Source organism: Scatophagus argus, chromosome 1, assembly GCF_020382885.2.
Source record: "Scatophagus argus isolate fScaArg1 chromosome 1, fScaArg1.pri, whole genome shotgun sequence".
NCBI classification, from domain to species: domain Eukaryota; kingdom Metazoa; phylum Chordata; class Actinopteri; family Scatophagidae; genus Scatophagus; species Scatophagus argus.
In genome coordinates, this window is record NC_058493.1 from 5,959,137 (window position 1) to 5,984,817 (window position 25,681).

The 25,681-nt window shown below is 41.1% G+C and overlaps 2 long non-coding RNA genes across 2 annotated transcripts; both read right to left on the bottom strand.

Annotated features, from left to right (window-relative positions):
* Positions 1–5,138: 5,138 nt before the first annotated feature.
* On the bottom strand, positions 5,139–14,817 carry LOC124067130. Its single transcript, XR_006844699.1, has 2 exons — positions 14,755–14,817; positions 5,139–5,953 (listed from the first exon to the last, which is right to left on the bottom strand). It is a non-coding gene; the product is annotated as an uncharacterized LOC124067130 (long non-coding RNA).
* Positions 14,818–22,559: 7,742 nt separating this feature from the next.
* On the bottom strand, positions 22,560–24,586 carry LOC124067080. Its single transcript, XR_006844696.1, has 2 exons — positions 24,524–24,586; positions 22,560–23,374 (listed from the first exon to the last, which is right to left on the bottom strand). It is a non-coding gene; the product is annotated as an uncharacterized LOC124067080 (long non-coding RNA).
* Positions 24,587–25,681: the final 1,095 nt, after the last annotated feature.

Consider the following 25,681-nt stretch of genomic DNA (forward strand, 5'->3'; position numbering starts at 1 on the left):
GTCCATAGTCCATTATTGTACATTCTGTTCTATGGTGATGGAAATAGGACAACAGACTGGGCAGGTAAAAGACAGATCTGCAGATCTACCTGCCAGCAGTCTGTTAGTCATCTTTTATGGGCAATCAGGAGTAAAGAGTATAACAAAATATGTCTTCTTCTTCAAGGGGGACAGCATGCTAAAAATACCCAAAATGGCCCTTGTTCAAAATAGGTCACAGACTATTTTTTCTTTCCAAATGCATGTCTGTGATCCAGGCTGAACGGTAATGTAACCCCACCCACAGTCACTCACAATAAGCACCAAGTACCTCCAGCATGAGACAAGCCACTTAATCTTAGATAAGGTCGGTTAATACTTTACCAGTGGTTTGGATGAAGTGTTTCAGTTTCTATCAGTTTTCAAATCAGTGCTAACTGATTCCCATTTACATTGTAGTAAGCGGTAGTAGTGGTAATTGTGTAGTAATTTACATTGTCCATTACTACAGTATGTACTATGTGTTTAGTGTTACTTCACAAATGTTAGCAGGCAACCTTTATAGCTTAACATCAGCATGTTGGAATTGTCATTGTGCTGACGTTAACATTCAGCTCAAAGCAATGCCATGTCTGCTTTTTATTCAGGTTTGCTTAGAGGGCTTTATAAATGCTCTATTGCTGAATGCAGTGGTGGAAGGTAACTAAGCACATTTGTTCAAATATTGTACTTTTGACAATTAACCTATTTGTACTTTACACAACTATTTCCATTTTATGCTATTTTGTTTTTATTCTCATATACTGATACACCTGTCTGCTACATTTCACTTACTTTTAAAGTTACAAGTTATTTTCATATTTTATAAAAAGGAAAAGAAAAAAATATATATTAGACTGGTATGATGTGATGCAGTACTATATTACTAATCTACCAAATATACAGCGTAAAAAACTGGATTGTGACTGATTGGACATAACTTTTTGCTGAGCTAAATGTGACGGCTTGAACTAACAGCATGCTGTTTTAGTTCAGTAGTAGCAAGCGGCTGAGAAAAGTCTGAAAAAAGTGAATAAACTAGTCAGTGACTTTGAATCTATTATAAAAAATCTAAATCTAAATTATAAGGCGATTATTTTTAATGACACTGAGAATTGCTATTTTGGACAACAGGCTGATCTGAACTGCTACCGTCTGTCCTATAGCTCGTATGTGCAATTCTTCATATATTATATGAGTTATATGAATATTATATATTATACAAAGAAGAAAGCACTTGCTCTGTTCCATTCCAATTACTTGATGGATGTTTGATGGAAGGAAGATAATTGTCTCACAGTTTCCAGCAGGAGTCATAGTCTGCAGGCCTGAGACCCTTTCCATAGTGTGCCTTTTTGCTGCAGATAACAGCAGAAAGCCTGTGTGGAGACAAAAACTGCAGCGTCAAGTCAAAATTAATCCATAATGATGATGAATGTACACACACAAAAACTGCACACCACGTCAAAATCTGAGAATAACACAGTCAGGATAAAATACATCACAACTCAGTATTATGACATGATTTTATTTACAAGCTGGACTTAAGAACCCACAATGACACAGTTGTTACACACTTTTAAATGAGGAAAAAAATTTACAATAAACACCCCATGTAACATATATAGACACTAGAGGGTACTTTTCCAAAACGACTTCAGAAATGTGTACACATGCTCCATTTGATCTGTTTTATATCCCTCTTTATTTTTCTGGAAAGAAAAAACAGGTCTGGGTTCTTATGCGTAATAGCCACTGATATTTTGCCCTTCACTGTAGCTTTACTTTTACATTAACTTTAGTGTAGTACCTCTGTTAGTTTAGTGTGTACAGGACAAAATAAAGTAGGACAATGATCATTTGTCACAAATGAAAGACATTCATGATCCTCTGTAGTGACCAATTTATGGCTGTTGTTCCTCTGCACCACACACTCTCTTGGCAGTGTCTGTAGTGTGGGAAGCCAGTGAGGGCTCAAATCTGTGAGATCTTGAGATTCCATCATAGATCATAGTTATAATCAGCTGTGTTTGTGTGTGTGTGTGTGTGTGTGTGTGTGTGTGTGTGTGTGTGTGTGTGTGTGGTGGTAGTGGTGGTGGTGGTGGGGATTTAGAAAGGCCAGAGAAATAGACAGACACAGCTTTATGAAAAGGATGGAGAAACTGTGGATTGCATGATGATAATTTATAAAAGGAATATGTATAATTATTTAAAAGGCTGTTAGATATGGATCCAAATAAATAATAATGGATAAAGACTATGCTAAATTGTCATCATACATTTGTAATATAATGTCTACAAACAAACCCTAACCCTACACCCATATTGTTCCACTCTTGCCTGCAGAACTGTAGGTGTAACAGTAAAGAAAGTGGAGAATTTATAAATTATAAACTGTCTCACTTCTTTCAGAGTGCCAAAGCTTGTCCACTGCTGTGTCCTCTCTGGGAATATGCAGGAATATCTCAGACAGGCTGAGTCATCTCAGGTCCAGAAAAGAAAAGCTGAGCTGGATGTTTCATGTTCATATGAACCACTGTGGCTGGACCACTGGTCCACTTTGTCATGTTGTCGTTTATTCATACAACACACAATAATTTCAAGTCAATCTTCCAATGCGTGCACCAAATTTCATGGCAATCTATACCACAATTACCAAGACACTTCTCTAAAAACCACTACTTTCAATCTCACAGTGGTGCTAAGGGAAAAGTCAGAGGTCACTAGCATCAATATTCTCTGGGGACCATTAATGTTTGTTCCAAATTTAATGACAATCTATCATATCTATCTGTCAAGATATAGTATTTCAGTCTGGACCAATATAGTGAACCAGCCCACAGATCAATACTGTCATCACCACATGTTAACGATGTGGAGTGTTTGTTTCTTTACTAAATCTAGTCTTATGAAGCCAGAGCTAATTATTGTCACTTCAGGCTGACTGGTCAGCCATAAGCTTGTAAAACTCAATGCTCATTTAAGCCTAAATAGTCTAGTGGTATACCCAGATGTTAATATACCAGCTCTGTATGTATGTATGACTCCACAAAGTCAGGAGCCAGGAAGTTCTCTGCATCCCAACATAGGTCATCCTCTGATTACAAGCCAGTCTGTGTACCAATTACCCACAAGGATTCATCAGTTCGATAAACTTGAGACCAGGCACGTGCAGATAAGGGGGGCTACAGGGGCTCAGGCACCTGCCCTTTTCCTGATGGACATTCAAAGTGCCCTTTTGACAGGGCTGTTTTTTGTTTGTTTTTTTTGTTTTTTTAATTATTTTTTTTTTTTTAATAAATAAATGAGTTCCAACAGCTAAGTTCTCCACAATGTCTCCTAAATCATATGCGAAGTTATACATTTGGGGGGAAAAACGTTTTACACCTAAATACCTTGCGGCCACGATTCATGACGTCACATGGTCAGCGAACCCATCGAAAGCGTGTGCATGCGGCCATCAAGTGAGACGATGCAAGAAGGAGAGGCGCATGGTAAGGCTGCAGTGAATCACAGTGTTCATTCCTTTTCTGACCATTCATGTTGTATGCCTCGTGAAAGGACAAGTTAATACATTGTTTAGGGCTGTTTTTTGCGTTGGGTTGTGTAATGTAGAGCAACCTCATCGAGAAATTAAGTTGTTATTGAAATTCAGTTTTAAATAAAGTTCAATTGCTTGAAATGTTTTGTGCCCTTTTTTATAAACTGAGCCCCTGCCCCACCAGAGGTCTCTGCACGTCCCTGCATAGGAAGAAGCTTGATCTGTTGATGCATGAGCCACACTAATATGTATGTGTGTGTCATGTTAATTATGAAACATTCTGGGGAAGTGTGTCACACACACACACACACACAGAGCTCATGGGGCAGAAATGGCTGCCTACAAAAGCAATTTCATTATTTTTCACAACAAATGCAAAAGGAATAAAAAAAACAAAAAGTGATCTGATCTGTGATCTGTTTCATGATCAATGACTGGGTCCATTATTCTGACAGTGAAGTGGTTTTACCGTCTTTATTTTTGTATTAATGCAGCCTTTTGGTTGGCTCACTTACCTTATTTGTGCATCAGAACAAATAAGGTGTGAAAGAAAACATTAGAGCAGCTAAATCAGAGTTTGCCAGTTTATGTTAGCAACTACACAAGAATCATGCAATTAAGACCTCTTTATAGCATCAGAACAGAGCGACCGACGCATGAATCAAATTGCTGTTGTTGTTGTTCCATCATTACACTTCTGACATCTAGAATGAACACATTACAGCCTGTCTGTGAGTGTGCAACAGCAAGCCTGGGGTCATTTTATGGCCTGCATCTCTATACATACATACAGACTACCTTGTACCTATTTTAATTAGTTCGGTCCATAACAAACACATGGTACCGAGAAGAGAATCAGGCCTTGGAGCTCACTTCAGAGGAATGTTGTTGGGTACACATAGAAATGAGATGCTATATTATGTTGTACCCTTGTTTAGTGTTAAAGGATAAGTTCAGATATTTTCAAGGCTATCTTGGCACAACATTAACATGCCCGTATGTACTTTGGCAGAGCTACTGGTTCCTGTAGTCGTTCTTCTTCTCCGCACTGGCTGCAAAGCACACCCTTCCCAGTGCAGCACCAGTGTAAGAAATGAGACAAAATCCACAGTCCTTCTGTCCAAAAGGCGTCCAGCCAGAGGAAATATGAGGTATCAACAGTGTGAGATGGCCAAACAAGGTCACATTAGTCTTCTTCATGCAAAATCCCCTGAGGAGGAGGAGGATTTTTTTTGAAAAGCGGTGCTGCACATGCCACGTGTTATGCCATTACACATTTTATGCCATTTTAAAATCATACAGAAAATAATTTTAATTATCAGCTCCCAACTTCTAAATAATGTAAATACTATGAACAGGAATTATGAAATTTCTGAAAACCCTGATGAATCCATTTTGAAGTAAATTTATTGTGAAAAGGCTGAAAAGCCTGTATTACTCATGCTAACTAAACCTGAAGTCGATGGATGTTAAGCTGCGTTGTCGATGCACAGCTCTGGAAGCCATCTACAGGTTCAGCTTCAGGTGAGTGTTTCACACATTAGACACTTTGTTCAAGAATAAAACCTCTTTGCAATCATTGGGACAACACTTCTTATTTTACTACTTAAAATGCAGAACATTCCTGAAACTGACAGTCTTACATCCATTTTAATCATTTCTTTTTAATTTGTTGTCAGATTTATCAGAAATTATGAATTATGAATATGTCTAAAAGTAACGCCTGCACGCTATACTTTACAATAATGCATTATCTGTCACCACCTATCTGTTGCATGGTTGTTCAAGGGGCAATTTAGAGTCACCAATTAACCTGCATGTCTTTGGACTGTGGGAGGAAGCTTGGGCACCCAGAGGAAACCCACGCAGACACGGGGAGAACATGCAAACTCCTCACAGGAAGTCCCGGGCCTTCACAGGAAGACCCTGGCCTTGCTGTGAGGTGACTGCGCTAACCACTGCACCACCGTGCTGCCCTGAACTAGAGTATACACTACAGTCTTCTATCTTATTTATGAGCTGTGTGGTAACAGGTAAAATTAAATACTGTTAAAACACCAGGCCGGAAACTATCAAGTAATATTAATCTCAAGCCCACGTGATTACGACACCTCCCTCAAGCGGGCAAGGAAAAACTCCCAAACTGACCCCTTTAACGGGAGAGTCTGGAAGAAACCTTGGGAAGGCTCGCACAAGAGGAAACCCCCTTCCAGGGACTGTTTAGTGTCGATGGGCCAAAAAGACAAGCCTGGTGCTGCTAATTAAGTCAATGCAGGCGTCACCGTTTATCTCCCGGTGTTCGTTGCTCCTTCTTCTGTGCTTCCCTGCAGTCCATTTCTGGTCCTTCCTTCGCGTAGCTCTCAGGTGAAGAGCGGCTGATGTTACAGCGATGGCCTGGGATCATGCAGAGACAAACATGATTACTGTAAAGAGGCACCAACGTGAAAAAGCAGCAGTGTAGTAGGGATTTTGGAGACTAGAATGATGTTTTTTCTGAGGCCCTTTAGTAAATATGTTCAAAGCCCATGTTTAGATAGGCGTCCCAAGTTTCAAAGGTATGTGTGATATAGGAAGGAGGTCTCTCTTCCCCTTCTCTTTGTGTATTGGAAGGGTCCATGTCTAGATGAATGCTCCCCTTTTCTTGTAAACAACCAACCTATAAAAGCAGAGGGTTAGAGATGATTCAGGAGTGTGGTTGTATTGGCCTGAATCCACTCACATGCATGTAATTGATGCTGGACTGCTTTGTCATAAACCTTTTTATGCAAGCAAGACAGCGCAGCTCTCTTTCAACATCTTCACATCATCGTTATCCAACATACAACAGCGGCAATCTGAAAACCTCACAGCAGCATCTGCCTTATACTTACACTTGTCTGGTATGAGCTAATAAAATATGATGTTTAGTCAGGAAAACTTGTCACTGTTTGTGTCAAATTTAAAACCATTAACTCCACTATTTTAAGCTACAACCTGCTCCATTTGAAGATGATTATTACGGGAGGTGGACATCAGCAGGCTGTGGTGTTTGCTACAGGCCTTTATTAGGACTGAAGGCAGCCTGTAATAGCAGCAGGGGAGTTGTGCCCTGCTGCCAATAATTAAAAACACTTAATATCCATCTTGGTGGGTGCCCGAAGAAGAAATGCGGCCTGGTGGCATCCTCATTTAGACCCTCCATCCCTTCGATTGCCAACTTCTCTCAATCTCTACATCAAGCTTACCATAACTTTTAAGCCTCATGTCAAAGAAGAAAAAACCCTGACACAATCACCAGGGTTATTTCATAAAAGTTTGGAAAATGTCCTCCAGGACCACAGAAGATGTTATACATCAGTACGCCTCATACTGAGTAAAACTGAGCTTAATGAGTCAAGCTGTCTGTGAGTGTTCAGGGTCAATTCATCTTGCTAAGTTCTTGCAAATGATAAATAAATGTAAATAAATTCTTGCTAATGATGAAACACCTAAAGACACTAAGAAGTGAACTGATTGAGAATCAGCCGATCCTGAGAGTGAGTTGCCATAGATGAGCCTACCTGTATGTGTTTGTCCATCTGCATCCCAGCTCATCTTCATCCTCTTCCACTATGTGGAGCTGCAGTCTGGACTTCTTTAGAGATGCTGCTGGAGTGTCCTCAGAGTATCGCAGTATTTCCCCATCTGTTGGACATATGTACTCACAGATAAAGAGACAGAATTGATTGCTTGTTGCATCTTATGTTCATATCACATAACAATTTCGGCTAAACTGATTTAAAACAAATTAATCTCAAGTGTGAGTGCTGGCAAACTGTCTATGGTCCATCCAGGTTCTTCTGTTTCCTTTTCCTCTTCCTCGGCATGTCTGGAGATGAGCAGTCTGGGTTTCTGCACAGATCAAATGTTGTTTAAATCTTTTGCTCCAAGAGTACAATCTAATGAAAACGGGGTTGTGATGTAATACCTACTTTTCGTCACGCTGTGACTCTTTGGACATGCTAGATGAAGCCTGGTGATGAGCAGTCTGGACTTCTTTAGAGATGCTGCTGGAGTGTCCTCAGAGTATCGCAGTATTTCCCCATCTGTTGGACATATGTACTCACAGATAAAGAGACAGAATTGATTGCTTGTTGCATCTTATGTTCATATCACATAACAATTTCGGCTAAACTGATTTAAAACAAATTAATCTCAAGTGTGAGTGCTGGCAAACTGTCTATGGTCCATCCAGGTTCTTCTGTTTCCTTTTCCTCTTCCTCGGCATGTCTGGAGATGAGCAGTCTGGGTTTCTGCACAGATCAAATGTTGTTTAAATCTTTTGCTCCAAGAGTACAATCTAATGAAAACGGGGTTGTGATGTAATACCTACTTTTCGTCACGCTGTGACTCTTTGGACATGCTAGATGAAGCCTGGAGATGAGCAGTCTGGACTTCTTTAGAGATGCTGCTGGAGTGTCCTCAGAGTATCGCAGTATTTCCCCATCTGTTGGACATATGTACTCACAGATAAAGAGACAGAATTGATTGCTTGTTGCATCTTATGTTCATATCACATAACAATTTCGGCTAAACTGATTTAAAACAAATTAATCTCAAGTGTGAGTGCTGGCAAACTGTCTATGGTCCATCCAGGTTCTTCTGTTTCCTTTTCCTCTTCCTCGGCATGTCTGGAGATGAGCAGTCTGGGTTTCTGCACAGATCAAATGTTGTTTAAATCTTTTGCTCCAAGAGTACAATCTAATGAAAACGGGGTTGTGATGTAATACCTACTTTTCGTCACGCTGTGACTCTTTGGACATGCTAGATCAAGCCTGGAGATGAGCAGTCTGGACTTCTTTAGAGATGCTGCTGGAGTGTCCTCAGAGTACCGCAGTATTTCCCCATCTGTTGGACATGTGTACTCACAGATAAAGAGACAGAATTGATTGCTTGTTGCATCTTATGTTCATATCACATAACAATTTCGGCTAAACTGATTTAAAACAAATTAATCTCAAGTGTGAGTGCTGGCAAACTGTCTATGGTCCATCCAGGTTCTTCTGTTTCCTTTTCCTCTTCCTCGGCATGTCTGGAGATGAGCAGTCTGGGTTTCTGCACAGATCAAATGTTGTTTAAATCTTTTGCTCCAAGAGTACAATCTAATGAAAACGGGGTTGTGATGTAATACCTACTTTTCGTCACGCTGTGACTCTTTGGACATGCTAGATGAAGCCTGGAGATGAGCAGTCTGGACTTCTTTAGAGATGCTGCTGGAGTGTCCTCAGAGTATCGCAGTATTTCCCCATCTGTTGGACATATGTACTCACAGATAAAGAGACAGAATTGATTGCTTGTTGCATCTTATGTTCATATCACATAACAATTTCGGCTAAACTGATTAAAAACAAATTAATCTCAAGTGTGAGTGCTGGCAAACTGTCTATGGTCCATCCAGGTTCTTCTGTTTCCTTTTCCTCTTCCTCGGCATGTCTGGAGATGAGCAGTCTGGGTTTCTGCACAGATCAAATGTTGTTTAAATCTTTTGCTCCAAGAGTACAATCTAATGAAAACGGGGTTGTGATGTAATACCTACTTTTCGTCACGCTGTGACTCTTTGGACATGCTAGATGAAGCCTGGAGATGAGCAGTCTGGACTTCTTTAGAGATGCTGCTGGAGTGTCCTCAGAGTAGCGCAGTATTTCCCCATCTGTTGGACATGTGTACTCACAGATAAAGAGACAGAATTGATTGCTTGTTGCATCTTATGTTCATATCACATAACAATTTCGGCTAAACTGATTTAAAACAAATTAATCTCAAGTGTGAGTGCTGGCAAACTGTCTATGGTCCATCCAGGTTCTTCTGTTTCCTTTTCCTCTTCCTCGGCATGTCTGGAGATGAGCAGTCTGGGTTTCTGCACAGATCAAATGTTGTTTAAATCTTTTGCTCCAAGAGTACAATCTAATGAAAACGGGGTTGTGATGTAATACCTACTTTTCGTCACGCTGTGACTCTTTGGACATGCTAGATGAAGCCTGGAGATGAGCAGTCTGGACTTCTTTAGAGATGCTGCTGGAGTGTCCTCAGAGTATCGCAGTATTTCCCCATCTGTTGGACATGTGTACTCACAGATAAAGAGACAGAATTGATTGCTTGTTGCATCTTATGTTCATATCACATAACAATTTCGGCTAAACTGATTTAAAACAAATTAATCTCAAGTGTGAGTGCTGGCAAACTGTCTATGGTCCATCCAGGTTCTTCTGTTTCCTTTTCCTCTTCCTCGGCATGTCTGGAGATGAGCAGTCTGGGTTTCTGCACAGATCAAATGTTGTTTAAATCTTTTGCTCCAAGAGTACAATCTAATGAAAACGGGGTTGTGATGTAATACCTACTTTTCGTCACGCTGTGACTCTTTGGACATGCTAGATGAAGCCTGGTGAGAGTTGTTGGACACCTCTGTAAGGAAAAACAAAACAAAACAAGGAAGTTCACTTGTTCACTCGTTCACCGTGTCGAAACTGAAATGTCTGAAAGGTTTGTCCTCGTGCTGAAACTCACTCGAACAAAGTGAGAGCAGAACCGCAGAACGGACTGATCTGAACCCTGCAGGCCTTTGTGACATCACAGAGTTCTAAAGTCTTTGACAGTCACACGTTCTAACATTCCGCAGGTAGAATCAGCTTTATGTCTCCATGAAACACTATGTACAGTGTGTACTGTATGCTTGAAAGACATGTTTTTTATTTTTTATGACATTTCATGAGTTTCTGTTCAGTGCAAAATGTCCACCAACTGCCCACATGTCACTGGGAAGTCAGAAATACCAGATTACACCAAAAAAAACCTACTCCACTGCATTGTAGAGTCAAACATTGTACTTTAGTTTCTAATGATTTTTTTTTTCCCTTTAAACTGCTCACATCACAGCAGCAAGAGGTAAAATCATCCAATCCTTCACAAAACAATCAAAGATTAGGAAGATTAAATATGAACTTGTATCAAAATGCCCCCCCTCAGTTGCCTCAGCTCTCAGAGGTATCTGATGACCCTCTGGTGGGACCGACCCCTCGTCTGGGACCCGCTGGACTTAACTACACCCATGAAAAATACAAAAACAACACTGTTGTTTCTGCTCCCATTTCTCATATTTAAGAAAATGTGATTTAAGGTTTAAGTATATGCACATAGTATTTATTCCTCACAGATTTTAAGGACAAACGTGTTTGGAAATGACCTTCAGCACACCCAAATCAATCAAAAATTGATGAGTTTTAAAAGGTACAAAGCACAAAAACAAAGAATAAAAATGAAGAGTGTATGAAATAAAGACTGACACCTGAATGCACTTTACTTCTGTGCCCCCACAGCTGCTGCTGCTGGACTGCAGACAGACTGCTTTCCAGAGCAGAAAAAACCTGCGACTGAAAATATCTGACAGCGAGTGAGGAAGAAACGGTTGAGTGTTTTACACAAGGGCATTGTGACTCGACACGAGGGTCAAACTGCAACCTTCCAGCTACAAGACACTCTGCAGCGTCAGGTGTCTCTGCAGTTAGGATGGGTTTCATATTGTTTGAGCTCTGACCGTCTCTTCCTCCCATATTCAGACGATAATCACGAGCAGAGGCTAACGTGACTGACACGCGTCTGTGGAAATTTGCTGTCTGTATTTGCTCAGTAACGCAAACAACGAGATGAAGCCTGCGTGTGAAATTAGGCCGTCAAAAACGACCTCATGCATCTCATGAGACGTTGCTGTGATGTTACTTTACCCACACATCACTTCAGTCCCATCAGTTCAGTCTCACAGTGAAGTCAAATGGTTAATAAGCAAAGTCTCTCAAGCACAAAATGCCCATTAAATCAAGAGAAACCAAATTCAGCTTCCTGACGTCCCAAGACTTGTGATGTCAGAAAGCTGAATTTGGTTTGGTTGGTTGGTTTGGTTTAAGCTGAAGTCTCAAAACTTAGTCTTCTAAGATCATTTCTGACTTACATTTGATTCAGAAAAGATGCTGAGCATAAAAAAAAACCATAAGCAGCTTCAGTGCGTTTGTAATTTAAGCACATGTGATCTATGAATCTTAAATCAACTTGCACCTGCCTTGTGATTTCACCTCATAACACAAATGAGGGCTGCGATCACATGGACGGCAGAGGAGGCAGAAGCCAGACGACACGTCTTATTCAGTGGACTGTAACGTGAAAGCAAAGCCAAACACGCAGCTTGAGAGCCGAGCTGGAGCAGAAAAGCTGATGACTTTACAAAGAAACGGTCTAACTTCAAACGCAAAATTGATGCAGTGTGTCCAAAAAATAATGACTGTTGGTCTGCTCGTTCCTCACAGTTTGACTGATGATATCACACTGTTCATAAAGCTTTGGACGCATGTGTCCAAAACTGCAGTACCCCTACATAACCAGCAGGACGATCACTCAATGTCAAGTCCACCAAAAAAAGAGATCAGATCATTTCCACATTTTATGAGTAACTAGTCCTGTGTTTTGAGGCCCCTGATGTGAAAACCAAATGTAACTTCATTAAACATAAAAATAAGATGTGTGTATGGATGTGTGTCCTGGGGGGGGACAGTTTCTATGTCAAGTCAAGTCAAGTCAACTTTATTTGTATAGCCCATTTTTACAAGTAGTTTGTCTCAAAGGGCTCAACATAACATCAGCAACATCCTCTGCCCTTCGACCCTCACATCGACTAAGGAAAAACTCCCAGAAAAACTTTAACAGGAAAAAATGGAAGAAACCTCAGGGTGAGCAACAGAGGAGGGATCCCTCACCCAGGACGGGCAGACGTGCAATGGATGTTGTATAGGCAGGAAAGCAATTAACAACATGAGAAATGACATTACTAAAAAGATAAGTAAAACTGTGTGCAACGTGGCTGCAGTGTTATTAACAAAAGAATCAATTGCTGCAGGAGTAACATTTAAATCAGTACGGTCTGTTGTACTGGTACATGGTGCTGAGGGGAGCTGTGATGGGATTGCATCCCTAAATCTGTCTACACTATCTTCCAGGCACGTGCAGATAAGGGGGGCTACAGGGGCTCAGGCACCTGCCCTTCTCCTGATGGACATTCAAAGTGCCCATTTGACAGGGCTGGTTTTTTTTTGGTTTTTTTTTATTATTATTATTTTTTTAATAAATAAATGAGTTCCAACAGCTAAGTTCTCCACAATGTCTCCTAAATCATATGCGAAGTTATACATTTGGGGGGAAAAACGTTTTACACTTAAATACCTTGCGGCCACGATTCATGACGTCACATGGTCAGCGAACCCATCGAAAGCGTGTGCATGCGGCCATCAAGTGAGACGATGCAAGAAGGAGAGGCGCATGGTAAGGTCGCAGTGAATCACATTCATGTTGTATGATTCGTGAAAGGACAAGTTAATACATTGTTTAGGGCTGTTTTTTGCGTTGGGTTGTGTAATGTAGAGCAACCTCATCGAGAAATTAAGTTGTTATTGAAATTCAGTTTTAAATAAAGTTCAATTGCTTGAAATGTTTTGTGCCCTTTTTTATAAACTGAGCCCCTGCCCCACCAGAGGTCTCTGCACGTCCCTGCATAGGAAGAAGCTTGATCTGTTGATGCATGAGCCACACTAATATGTATGTGTGTGTCATGTTAATTATGAAACATTCTGGGGAAGTGTGTCACACACACACACAGAGCTCATGGGGCAGAAATGGCTGCCTACAAAAGCAATTTCATTATTTTTCACAACAAATGCAAAAGGAATAAAAAAAACAAAAAGTGATCTGATCTGTGATCTGTTTCATGATCAATGACTGGGTCCATTATTCTGACAGTGAAGTGGTTTTACCGTCTTTATTTTTGTATTAATGCAGCCTTTTGGTTGGCTCACTTACCTTATTTGTGCATCAGAACAAATAAGGTGTGAAAGAAAACATTAGAGCAGCTAAATCAGAGTTTGCCAGTTTATGTTAGCAACTACACAAGAATCATGCAATTAAGACCTCTTTATAGCATCAGAACAGAGCGACCGACGCATGAATCAAATTGCTGTTGTTGTTGTTCCATCATTACACTTCTGACATCTAGAATGAACACATTACAGCCTGTCTGTGAGTGTGCAACAGCAAGCCTGGGGTCATTTTATGGCCTGCATCTCTATACATACATACAGACTACCTTGTACCTATTTTAATTAGTTCGGTCCATAACAAACACATGGTACCGAGAAGAGAATCAGGCCTTGGAGCTCACTTCAGAGGAATGTTGTTGGGTACACATAGAAATGAGATGCTATATTATGTTGTACCCTTGTTTAGTGTTAAAGGATAAGTTCAGATATTTTCAAGGCTATCTTGGCACAACATTAACATGCCCGTATGTACTTTGGCAGAGCTACTGGTTCCTGTAGTCGTTCTTCTTCTCCGCACTGGCTGCAAAGCACACCCTTCCCAGTGCAGCACCAGTGTAAGAAATGGGCTCTCTTTCAACATCTTCACATCATCGTTATCCAACATACAACAGCGGCAATCTGAAAACCTCACAGCAGCATCTGCCTTATACTTACACTTGTCTGGTATGAGCTAATAAAATATGATGTTTAGTCAGGAAAACTTGTCACTGTTTGTGTCAAATTTTAAACCATTAACTCCACTATTTTAAGCTACAACCTGCTCCATTTGAAGATGATTATTACGGGAGGTGGACATCAGCAGGCTGTGGTGTTTGCTACAGGCCTTTATTAGGACTGAAGGCAGCCTGTAATAGCAGCAGGGGAGTTGTGCCCTGCTGCCAATAATTAAAAACACTTAATATCCATCTTGGTGGGTGCCCGAAGAAGAAATGCGGCCTGGTGGCATCCTCATTTAGACCCTCCATCCCTTCGATTGCCAACTTCTCTCAATCTCTACATCAAGCTTACCATAACTTTTAAGCCTCATGTCAAAGAAGAAAAAACCCTGACACAATCACCAGGGTTATTTCATAAAAGTTTGGAAAATGTCCTCCAGGACCACAGAAGATGTTATACATCAGTACGCCTCATACTGAGTAAAACTGAGCTTAATGAGTCAAGCTGTCTGTGAGTGTTCAGGGTCAATTCATCTTGCTAAGTTCTTGCAAATGATAAATAAATGTAAATAAATTCTTGCTAATGATGAAACACCTAAAGACACTAAGAAGTGAACTGATTGAGAATCAGCCGATCCTGAGAGTGAGTTGCCATAGATGAGCCTACCTGTATGTGTTTGTCCACCTGCATCCCAGCTCATCTTCATCCTCTTCCACTATGTGGAGCTGCAGTCTGGACTTCTTTAGAGATGCTGCTGGAGTGTCCTCAGAGTATCGCAGTATTTCCCCATCTGTTGGACATATGTACTCACAGATAAAGAGACAGAATTGATTGCTTGTTGCATCTTATGTTCATATCACATAACAATTTCGGCTAAACTGATTTAAAACAAATTAATCTCAAGTGTGAGTGCTGGTAAACTGTCTATGGTCCATCCAGGTTCTTCTGTTTCCTTTTCCTCTTCCTCGGCATGTCTGGAGATGAGCAGTCTGGGTTTCTGCACAGATCAAATGTTGTTTAAATCTTTTGCTCCAAGAGTACAATCTAATGAAAACGGGGTTGTGATGTAATACCTACTTTTCGTCACGCTGTGACTCTTTGGACATGCTAGATGAAGCCTGGAGATGAGCAGTCTGGACTTCTTTAGAGATGCTGCTGGAGTGTCCTCAGAGTATCGCAGTATTTCCCCATCTGTTGGACATATGTACTCACAGATAAAGAGACAGAATTGATTGCTTGTTGCATCTTATGTTCATATCACATAACAATTTCGGCTAAACTGATTAAAAACAAATTAATCTCAAGTGTGAGTGCTGGCAAACTGTCTATGGTCCATCCAGGTTCTTCTGTTTCCTTTTCCTCTTCCTCGGCATGTCTGGAGATGAGCAGTCTGGGTTTCTGCACAGATCAAATGTTGTTTAAATCTTTTGCTCCAAGAGTACAATCTAATGAAAACGGGGTTGTGATGTAATACCTACTTTTCGTCACGCTGTGACTCTTTGGACATGCTAGATGAAGCCTGGAGATGAGCAGTCTGGACTTCTTTAGAGATGCTGCTGGAGTGTCCTCAGAGTATCGCAGTATTTCCCCATCTGTTGGACATATGTACTCACAGATAAAGAGACAGAACTGATTGCTTGTTGCATCTTATGTTCATATCACATAACAATTTCGGCTAAACTGATTTAAAACAAATTAATCTCAAGTGTGAGTGCTGGCAAACTGTCTATGGTCCATCCAGGTTCTTCTGTTTCCTTTTCCTCTTCCTCGGCATGTCTGGAGATGAGCAGTCTGGGTTTCTGCACAGATCAAATGTTGTTTAAATCTTTTGCTCCAAGAGTACAATCTAATGAAAACGGGGTTGTGATGTAATACCTACTTTTCGTCACGCTGTGACTCTTTGGACATGCTAGATGAAGCCTGGAGATGAGCAGTCTGGACTTCTTTAGAGATGCTGCTGGAGTGTCCTCAGAGTATCGCAGTATTTCCCCATCTGTTGGACATATGTACTCACAGATAAAGAGACAGAATTGATTGCTTGTTGCATCTTATGTTCATATCACATAACAATTTCGGCTAAACTGATTTAAAACAAATTAATCTCAAGTGTGAGTGCTGGCAAACTGTCTATGGTCCATCCAGGTTCTTCTGTTTCCTTTTCCTCTTCCTCGGCATGTCTGGAGATGAGCAGTCTGGGTTTCTGCACAGATCAAATGTTGTTTAAATCTTTTGCTCCAAGAGTACAATCTAATGAAAACGGGGTTGTGATGTAATACCTACTTTTTGTCACGCTGTGACTCTTTGGACATGCTAGATGAAGCCTGGAGATGAGCAGTCTGGACTTCTTTAGAGATGCTGCTGGAGTGTCCTCAGAGTATCGCAGTATTTCCCCATCTGTTGGACATATGTACTCACAGATAAAGAGACAGAATTGATTGCTTGTTGCATCTTATGTTCATATCACATAACAATTTCGGCTAAACTGATTAAAAACAAATTAATCTCAAGTGTGAGTGCTGGCAAACTGTCTATGGTCCATCCAGGTTCTTCTGTTTCCTTTTCCTCTTCCTCGGCATGTCTGGAGATGAGCAGTCTGGGTTTCTGCACAGATCAAATGTTGTTTAAATCTTTTGCTCCAAGAGTACAATCTAATGAAAACGGGGTTGTGATGTAATACCTACTTTTCGTCACGCTGTGACTCTTTGGACATGCTAGATGAAGCCTGGAGATGAGCAGTCTGGACTTCTTTAGAGATGCTGCTGGAGTGTCCTCAGAGTATCGCAGTATTTCCCCATCTGTTGGACATGTGTACTCACAGATAAAGAGACAGAATTGATTGCTTGTTGCATCTTATGTTCATATCACATAACAATTTCGGCTAAACTGATTTAAAACAAATTAATCTCAAGTGTGAGTGCTGGCAAACTGTCTATGGTCCATCCAGGTTCTTCTGTTTCCTTTTCCTCTTCCTCGGCATGTCTGGAGATGAGCAGTCTGGGTTTCTGCACAGATCAAATGTTGTTTAAATCTTTTGCTCCAAGAGTACAATCTAATGAAAACGGGGTTGTGATGTAATACCTACTTTTCGTCACGCTGTGACTCTTTGGACATGCTAGATGAAGCCTGGAGATGAGCAGTCTGGACTTCTTTAGAGATGCTGCTGGAGTGTCCTCAGAGTATCGCAGTATTTCCCCATCTGTTGGACATATGTACTCACAGATAAAGAGACAGAATTGATTGCTTGTTGCATCTTATGTTCATATCACATAACAATTTCGGCTAAACTGATTTAAAACAAATTAATCTCAAGTGTGAGTGCTGGCAAACTGTCTATGGTCCATCCAGGTTCTTCTGTTTCCTTTTCCTCTTCCTCGGCATGTCTGGAGATGAGCAGTCTGGGTTTCTGCACAGATCAAATGTTGTTTAAATCTTTTGCTCCAAGAGTACAATCTAATGAAAACGGGGTTGTGATGTAATACCTACTTTTCGTCACGCTGTGACTCTTTGGACATGCTAGATGAAGCCTGGAGATGAGCAGTCTGGACTTCTTTAGAGATGCTGCTGGAGTGTCCTCAGAGTATCGCAGTATTTCCCCATCTGTTGGACATGTGTACTCACAGATAAAGAGACAGAATTGATTGCTTGTTGCATCTTATGTTCATATCACATAACAATTTCGGCTAAACTGATTTAAAACAAATTAATCTCAAGTGTGAGTGCTGGCAAACTGTCTATGGTCCATCCAGGTTCTTCTGTTTCCTTTTCCTCTTCCTCGGCATGTCTGGAGATGAGCAGTCTGGGTTTCTGCACAGATCAAATGTTGTTTAAATCTTTTGCTCCAAGAGTACAATCTAATGAAAACGGGGTTGTGATGTAATACCTACTTTTCGTCACGCTGTGACTCTTTGGACATGCTAGATGAAGCCTGGTGAGAGTTGTTGGACACCTCTGTAAGGAAAAACAAAACAAAACAAGGAAGTTCACTTGTTCACTTGTTCACTCGTTCACCGTGTCGAAACTGAAATGTCTGAAAGGTTTGTCCTCGTGCTGAAACTCACTCGAACAAAGTGAGAGCAGAACCGCAGAACGGACTGATCTGAACCCTGCAGGCCTTTGTGACATCACAGAGTTCTAAAGTCTTTGACAGTCACACGTTCTAACATTCCGCAGGTAGAATCAGCTTTATGTCTCCATGAAACACTATGTACAGTGTGTACTGTATGCTTGAAAGACATGTTTTTTTATTTTTTATGACATTTCATGAGTTTCTGTTCAGTGCAAAATGTCCCCCAACTGCCCACATGTCACTGGGAAGTCAGAAATACCAGATTACACCAAAAAAAACCTACTCCACTGCATTGTAGAGTCAAACATTGTACTTTAGTTTCTAATGATTTTTTTTTTCCCTTTAAACTGCTCACATCACAGCAGCAAGAGGTAAAATCATCCAATCCTTCACAAAACAATCAAAGATTAGAAAGATTAAATATGAACTTGTATCAAAATGCCCCCCCCTCAGTTGCCTCAGCTCTCAGAGGTATCTGATGACCCTCTGGTGGGACCGACCCCTCGTCTGGGACCCGCTGGACTTAACTACACCCATGAAAAATACAAAAACAACACTGTTGTTTCTGCTCCCATTTCTCATATTTAAGAAAATGTGATTTAAGGTTTAAGTATATGCACATAGTATTTATTCCTCACAGATTTTAAGGACAAACGTGTTTGGAAATGACCTTCAGCACACCCAAATCAATCAAAAATTGATGAGTTTTAAAAGGTACAAAGCACAAAAAAAGAGTGTATGAAATAAAGACTGACACCTGAATGCACTTTACTTCTGTGCCCCCACAGCTGCTGCTGCTGGACTGCAGACAGACTGCTTTCCAGAGCAGAAAAAACCTGCGACTGAAAATATCTGACAGCGAGTGAGGAAGAAACGGTTGAGTGTTTTACACAAGGGCATTGTGACTCGACACGAGGGTCAAACTGCAACCTTCCAGCTACAAGACACTCTGCAGCGTCAGGTGTCTCCGCAGTTAGGATGGGTTTCATATTGTTTGAGCTCTGACCGTCTCTTCCTCCCATATTCAGACGATAATCACGAGCAGAGGCTAACGTGACTGACACGCGTCTGTGGAAATTTGCTGTCTGTATTTGCTCAGTAACGCAAACAACGAGATGAAGCCTGCGTGTGAAATTAGGCCGTCAAAAACGACCTCATGCATCTCATGAGACGTTGCTGTGATGTTACTTTACCCACACATCACTTCAGTCCCATCAGTTCAGTCTCACAGTGAAGTCAAATGGTTAATAAGCAAAGTCTCTCAAGCACAAAATGCCCATTAAATCAAGAGAAACCAAATTCAGCTTTCTGACATCACAAGTCTTGGGACGTCAGGAAGCTGAATTTGGTTTGGTTGGTTGGTTTGGTTTAAGCTGAAGTCTCAAAACTTAGTCTTCTAAGATCATTTCTGACTTACATTTGATTCAGAAAAGATGCTGAGCATAAAAAAAAACCATAAGCAGCTTCAGTGCGTTTGTAATTTAAGCACATGTGATCTATGAATCTTAAATCAACTTGCACCTGCCTTGTGATTTCACCTCATAACACAAATGAGGGCTGCGATCACATGGACGGCAGAGGAGGCAGAAGCCAGACGACACGTCTTATTCAGTGGACTGTAACGTGAAAGCAAAGCCAAACACGCAGCTTGAGAGCCGAGCTGGAGCAGAAAAGCTGATGACTTTACAAAGAAACGGTCTAACTTCAAACGCAAAATTGATGCAGTGTGTCCAAAAAATAATGACTGTTGGTCTGCTCAGTTCCTCACAGCTTGACTGATGATATCACACTGTTCATAAAGCTTTGGACGCATGTGTCCAAAACTGCAGTACCCCTACATAACCAGCAGGACGATCACTCAATGTCAAGTCCACCAAAAAAAGAGATCAGATCATTTCCACATTTTATGAGTAACTAGTCCTGTGTTTTGAGGCCCCTGATGTGAAAACCAAATGTAACTTCATTAAACATAAAAATAAGATGTGTGTATGGATGTGTGTCCTGGGGGGGGACAGTTTCTATGTCAAGTCAAGTCAAGTCAACTTTATTTGTATAGCCCATTTTTACAAGCAGTTTGTCTCAAAGGGCTCAACATAACATCAGCAACATCCTCTGCCCTTCGACCCTCACATCGACTAAGGAAAAACTCCCAGAAAAACCTTTAACAGGAAAAAATGGAAGAAACCTCAGGGTGAGCAACAGAGGAGGGATCCCTCACCCAGGACGGGCAGACGTGCAATGGATGTTGTACAGGCAGGAAAGCAATTAACAACATGAGAAATGACATTACTAAAAAGATAAGTAAAACTGTGTGCAACGTGGCTGCAGTGTTATTAACAAAAGAATCAATTGCTGCAGGAGTAACATTTAAATCAGTACGGTCTGTTGTACTGGTACATGGTGCTGAGGGGAGCTGTGATGGGATTGCATCCCTAAATCTGTCTACACTATCTTCCAGGCACGTGCAGATAAGGGGGGCTACAGGGGCTCAGGCACCTGCCCTTCTCCTGATGGACATTCAAAGTGCCCTTTTGACAGGGCTGTTTTTTTTTTGTTTTTTTTTATTATTTTTTTTTTTTAAATAAATAAATGAGTTCCAACAGCTAAGTTCTCCACAATGTCTCCTAAATCATATGCGAAGTTATACATTTGGGGGGAAAAACGTTTTACACCTAAATACCTTGCGGCCACGATTCATGACGTCACATGGTCAGCGAACGCATCGAAAGCGTGTGCATGCGGCCATCAAGTGAGACGATGCAAGAAGGAGAGGCGCATGGTAAGGTCGCAGTGAATCACAGTGTTCATTCCTTTTCTGACCATTCATGTTGTATGCTTCGTGAAAGGACAAGTTAATACATTGTTTAGGGCTGTTTTTTGCGTTGAGTTGTGTAATGTAGAGCAACCTCATCGAGAAATTAAGTTGTTATTGAAATTCAGTTTTAAATAAAGTTCAATTGCTTGAAATGTTTTGTGCCCTTTTTTATAAACTGAGCCCCTGCCCCACCAGAGGTCTCTGCACGTCCCTGCATAGGAAGAAGCTTGATCTGTTGATGCATGAGCCACACTAATATGTATGTGTGTGTCATGTTAATTATGAAACATTCTGGGGAAGTGTGTCACACACACACACACACACAGAGCTCATGGGGCAGAAATGGCTGCCTACAAAAGCAATTTCATTATTTTTCACAACAAATGCAAAAGGAATAAAAAAACCAAAAAGTGATCTGATCTGTGATCTGTTTCATGATCAATGACTGGGTCCATTATTCTGACAGTGAAGTGGTTTTACCGTCTTTATTTTTGTATTAATGCAGCCTTTTGGTTGGCTCACTTACCTTATTTGTGCATCAGAACAAATAAGGTGTGAAAGAAAACATTAGAGCAGCTAAATCAGAGTTTGCCAGTTTATGTTAGCAACTACACAAGAATCATGCAATTAAGACCTCTTTATAGCATCAGAACAGAGCGACCGACGCATGAATCAAATTGCTGTTGTTGTTGTTCCATCATTACACTTCTAACATCTAGAATGAACACATTACAGCCTGTCTGTGAGTGTGCAACAGCAAGCCTGGGGTCATTTTATGGCCTGCATCTCTATACATACATACAGACTACCTTGTACCTATTTTAATTAGTTCGGTCCATAACAAACACATGGTACCGAGAAGAGAATCAAGCCTTGGAGCTCACTTCAGAGGAATGTTGTTGGGTACACATAGAAATGAGATGCTATATTATGTTGTACCCTTGTTTAGTGTTAAAGGATAAGTTCAGATATTTTCAAGGCTATCTTGGCACAACATTAACATGCCCGTATGTACTTTGGCAGAGCTACTGGTTCCTGTAGTCGTTCTTCTTCTCCGCACTGGCTGCAAAGCACACCCTTCCCAGTGCAGCACCAGTGTAAGAAATGAGACAAAATCCACAGTCCTTCTGTCCAAAAGGCGTCCAGCCAGAGGAAATATGAGGTATCAACAGTGTGAGATGGCCAAACAAGGTCACATTAGTCTTCTTCATGCAAAATCCCCTGAGGAGGAGGAGGATTTTTTTTGAAAAGCGGTGCTGCACATGCCACGTGTTATGCCATTACACATTTTATGCCATTTTAAAATCATACAGAAAATAATTTTAATTATCAGCTCCCAACTTCTAAATAATGTAAATACTATGAACAGGAATTATGAAATTTCTGAAAACCCTGATGAATCCATTTTGAAGTAAATTTATTGTGAAAAGGCTGAAAAGCCTGTATTACTCATGCTAATTAAACCTGAAGTCGATGGATGTTAAGCTGCGTTGTCGATGCACAGCTCTGGAAGCCATCTACAGGTTCAGCTTCAGGTGAGTGTTTCACACATTAGACACTTTGTTCAAGAATAAAACCTCTTTGCAATCATTGGGACAACACTTCTTATTTTACTACTTAAAATGCAGAACATTCCTGAAACTGACAGTCTTACATCCATTTTAATCATTTCTTTTTAATTTGTTGTCAGATTTATCAGAAATTATGAATTATGAATATGTCTAAAAGTAACGCCTGCACGCTATACTTTACAATAATGCATTATCTGTCACCACCTATCTGTTGCATGGTTGTTCAAGGGGCAATTTAGAGTCACCAATTAACCTGCATGTCTTTGGACTGTGGGAGGAAGCTTGGGCACCCAGAGGAAACCCACGCAGACACGGGGAGAACATGCAAACTCCTCACAGGAAGTCCCGGGCCTTCACAGGAAGACCCTGGCCTTGCTGTGAGGTGACTGCGCTAACCACTGCACCACCGTGCTGCCCTGAACTAGAGTATACACTACAGTCTTCTATCTTATTTATGAGCTGTGTGGTAACAGGTAAAATTAAATGCTGTTAAAACACCAGGCCGGAAACTATCAAGTAATATTAATCTCAAGCCCACGTGATTACGACACCTCCCTCAAGCGGGCAAGGAAAAACTCCCAAACTGACCCCTTTAACGGGAGAGTCTGGAAGAAACCTTGGGAAGGCTCGCACAAGAGGAAACCCCCTTCCAGGGACTGTTTAGTGTCGATGGGCCAAAAAGACAAGCCTGGTGCTGCTAATTAAGTCAATGCAGGCGTCACCGTTTATCTCCCGGTGTTCGTTGCTCCTTCTTCTGTGCTTCCCTGCAGTCCATTTCTGGTCCTTCCTTCGCGTAGCTCTCAGGTGAAGAGCGGCTGATGTTACAGCGATGGCCTGGGATCATGCAGAGACAAACATGATTACTGTAAAGAGGCACCAACGTGAAAAAGCAGCAGTGTAGTAGGGATTTTGAAGACTAGAATGATGTTTTTTCTGAGGCCCTTTAGTAAATATGTTCAAAGCCCATGTTTAGATAGGCGTCCCAAGTTTCAAAGGTATGTGTGATATAGGAAGGAGGTCTCTCTTCCCCTTCTCTTTGTGTATTGGAAGGGTCCATGTCTAGATGAATGCTCCCCTTTTCTTGTAAACAACCAACCTATAAAAGCAGAGGGTTAGAGATGATTCAGGAGTGTGGTTGTATTGGCCTGAATCCACTCACATGCATGTAATTGATGCTGGACTGCTTTGTAATAAACCTTTTTATGCAAGCAAGACAGCGCAGCTCTCTTTCAACATCTTCACATCATCGTTATCCAACATACAACAGCGGCAATCTGAAAACCTCACAGCAGCATCTGCCTTATACTTACACTTGTCTGGTATGAGCTAATAAAATATGATGTTTAGTCAGGAAAACTTGTCACTGTTTGTGTCAAATTTTAAACCATTAACTCCACTATTTTAAGCTACAACCTGCTCCATTTGAAGATGATTATTACGGGAGGTGGACATCAGCAGGCTGTGGTGTTTGCTACAGGCCTTTATTAGGACTGAAGGCAGCCTGTAATAGCAGCAGGGGAGTTGTGCCCTGCTGCCAATAATTAAAAACACTTAATATCCATCTTGGTGGGTGCCCGAAGAAGTAATGCGGCCTGGTGGCATCCTCATTTAGACCCTCCATCCCTTCGATTGCCAACTTCTCTCAATCTCTACATCAAGCTTACCATGAATAACTTTTAAGCCTCATGTCAAAGAAGAAAAAACCCTGACACAATCACCAGGGTTATTTCATAAAAGTTTGGAAAATATCCTCCAGGACCACAGAAGATGTTATACATCAGTACGCCTCATACTGAGTAAAACTGAGCTTAATGAGTCAAGCTGTCTGTGAGTGTTCAGGGTCAATTCATCTTGCTAAGTTCTTGCAAATGATAAATAAATGTAAATAAATTCTTGCTAATGATGAAACACCTAAAGACACTAAGAAGTGAACTGATTGAGAATCAGCCGATCCTGAGAGTGAGTTGCCATAGATGAGCCTACCTGTATGTGTTTGTCCACCTGCATCCCAGCTCATCTTCATCCTCTTCCACTATGTGGAGCTGCAGTCTGGACTTCTTTAGAGATGCTGCTGGAGTGTCCTCAGAGTATCGCAGTATTTCCCCATCTGTTGGACATGTGTACTCACAGATAAAGAGACAGAATTGATTGCTTGTTGCATCTTATGTTCATATCACATAACAATTTCGGCTAAACTGATTTAAAACAAATTAATCTCAAGTGTGAGTGCTGGCAAACTGTCTATGGTCCATCCAGGTTCTTCTGTTTCCTTTTCCTCTTCCTCGGCATGTCTGGAGATGAGCAGTCTGGGTTTCTGCACAGATCAAATGTTGTTTAAATCTTTTGCTCCAAGAGTACAATCTAATGAAAACGGGGTTGTGATGTAATACCTACTTTTCGTCACGCTGTGACTCTTTGGACATGCTAGATGAAGCCTGGAGATGAGCAGTCTGGACTTCTTTAGAGATGCTGCTGGAGTGTCCTCAGAGTATCGCAGTATTTCCCCATCTGTTGGACATGTGTACTCACAGATAAAGAGACAGAATTGATTGCTTGTTGCATCTTATGTTCATATCACATAACAATTTCGGCTAAACTGATTAAAAACAAATTAATCTCAAGTGTGAGTGCTGGCAAACTGTCTATGGTCCATCCAGGTTCTTCTGTTTCCTTTTCCTCTTCCTCGGCATGTCTGGAGATGAGCAGTCTGGGTTTCTGCACAGATCAAATGTTGTTTAAATCTTTTGCTCCAAGAGTACAATCTAATGAAAACGGGGTTGTGATGTAATACCTACTTTTCGTCACGCTGTGACTCTTTGGACATGCTAGATGAAGCCTGGAGATGAGCAGTCTGGACTTCTTTAGAGATGCTGCTGGAGTGTCCTCAGAGTATCGCAGTATTTCCCCATCTGTTGGACATATGTACTCACAGATAAAGAGACAGAATTGATTGCTTGTTGCATCTTATGTTCATATCACATAACAATTTCGGCTAAACTGATTTAAAACAAATTAATCTCAAGTGTGAGTGCTGGCAAACTGTCTATGGTCCATCCAGGTTCTTCTGTTTCCTTTTCCTCTTCCTCGGCATGTCTGGAGATGAGCAGTCTGGGTTTCTGCACAGATCAAATGTTGTTTAAA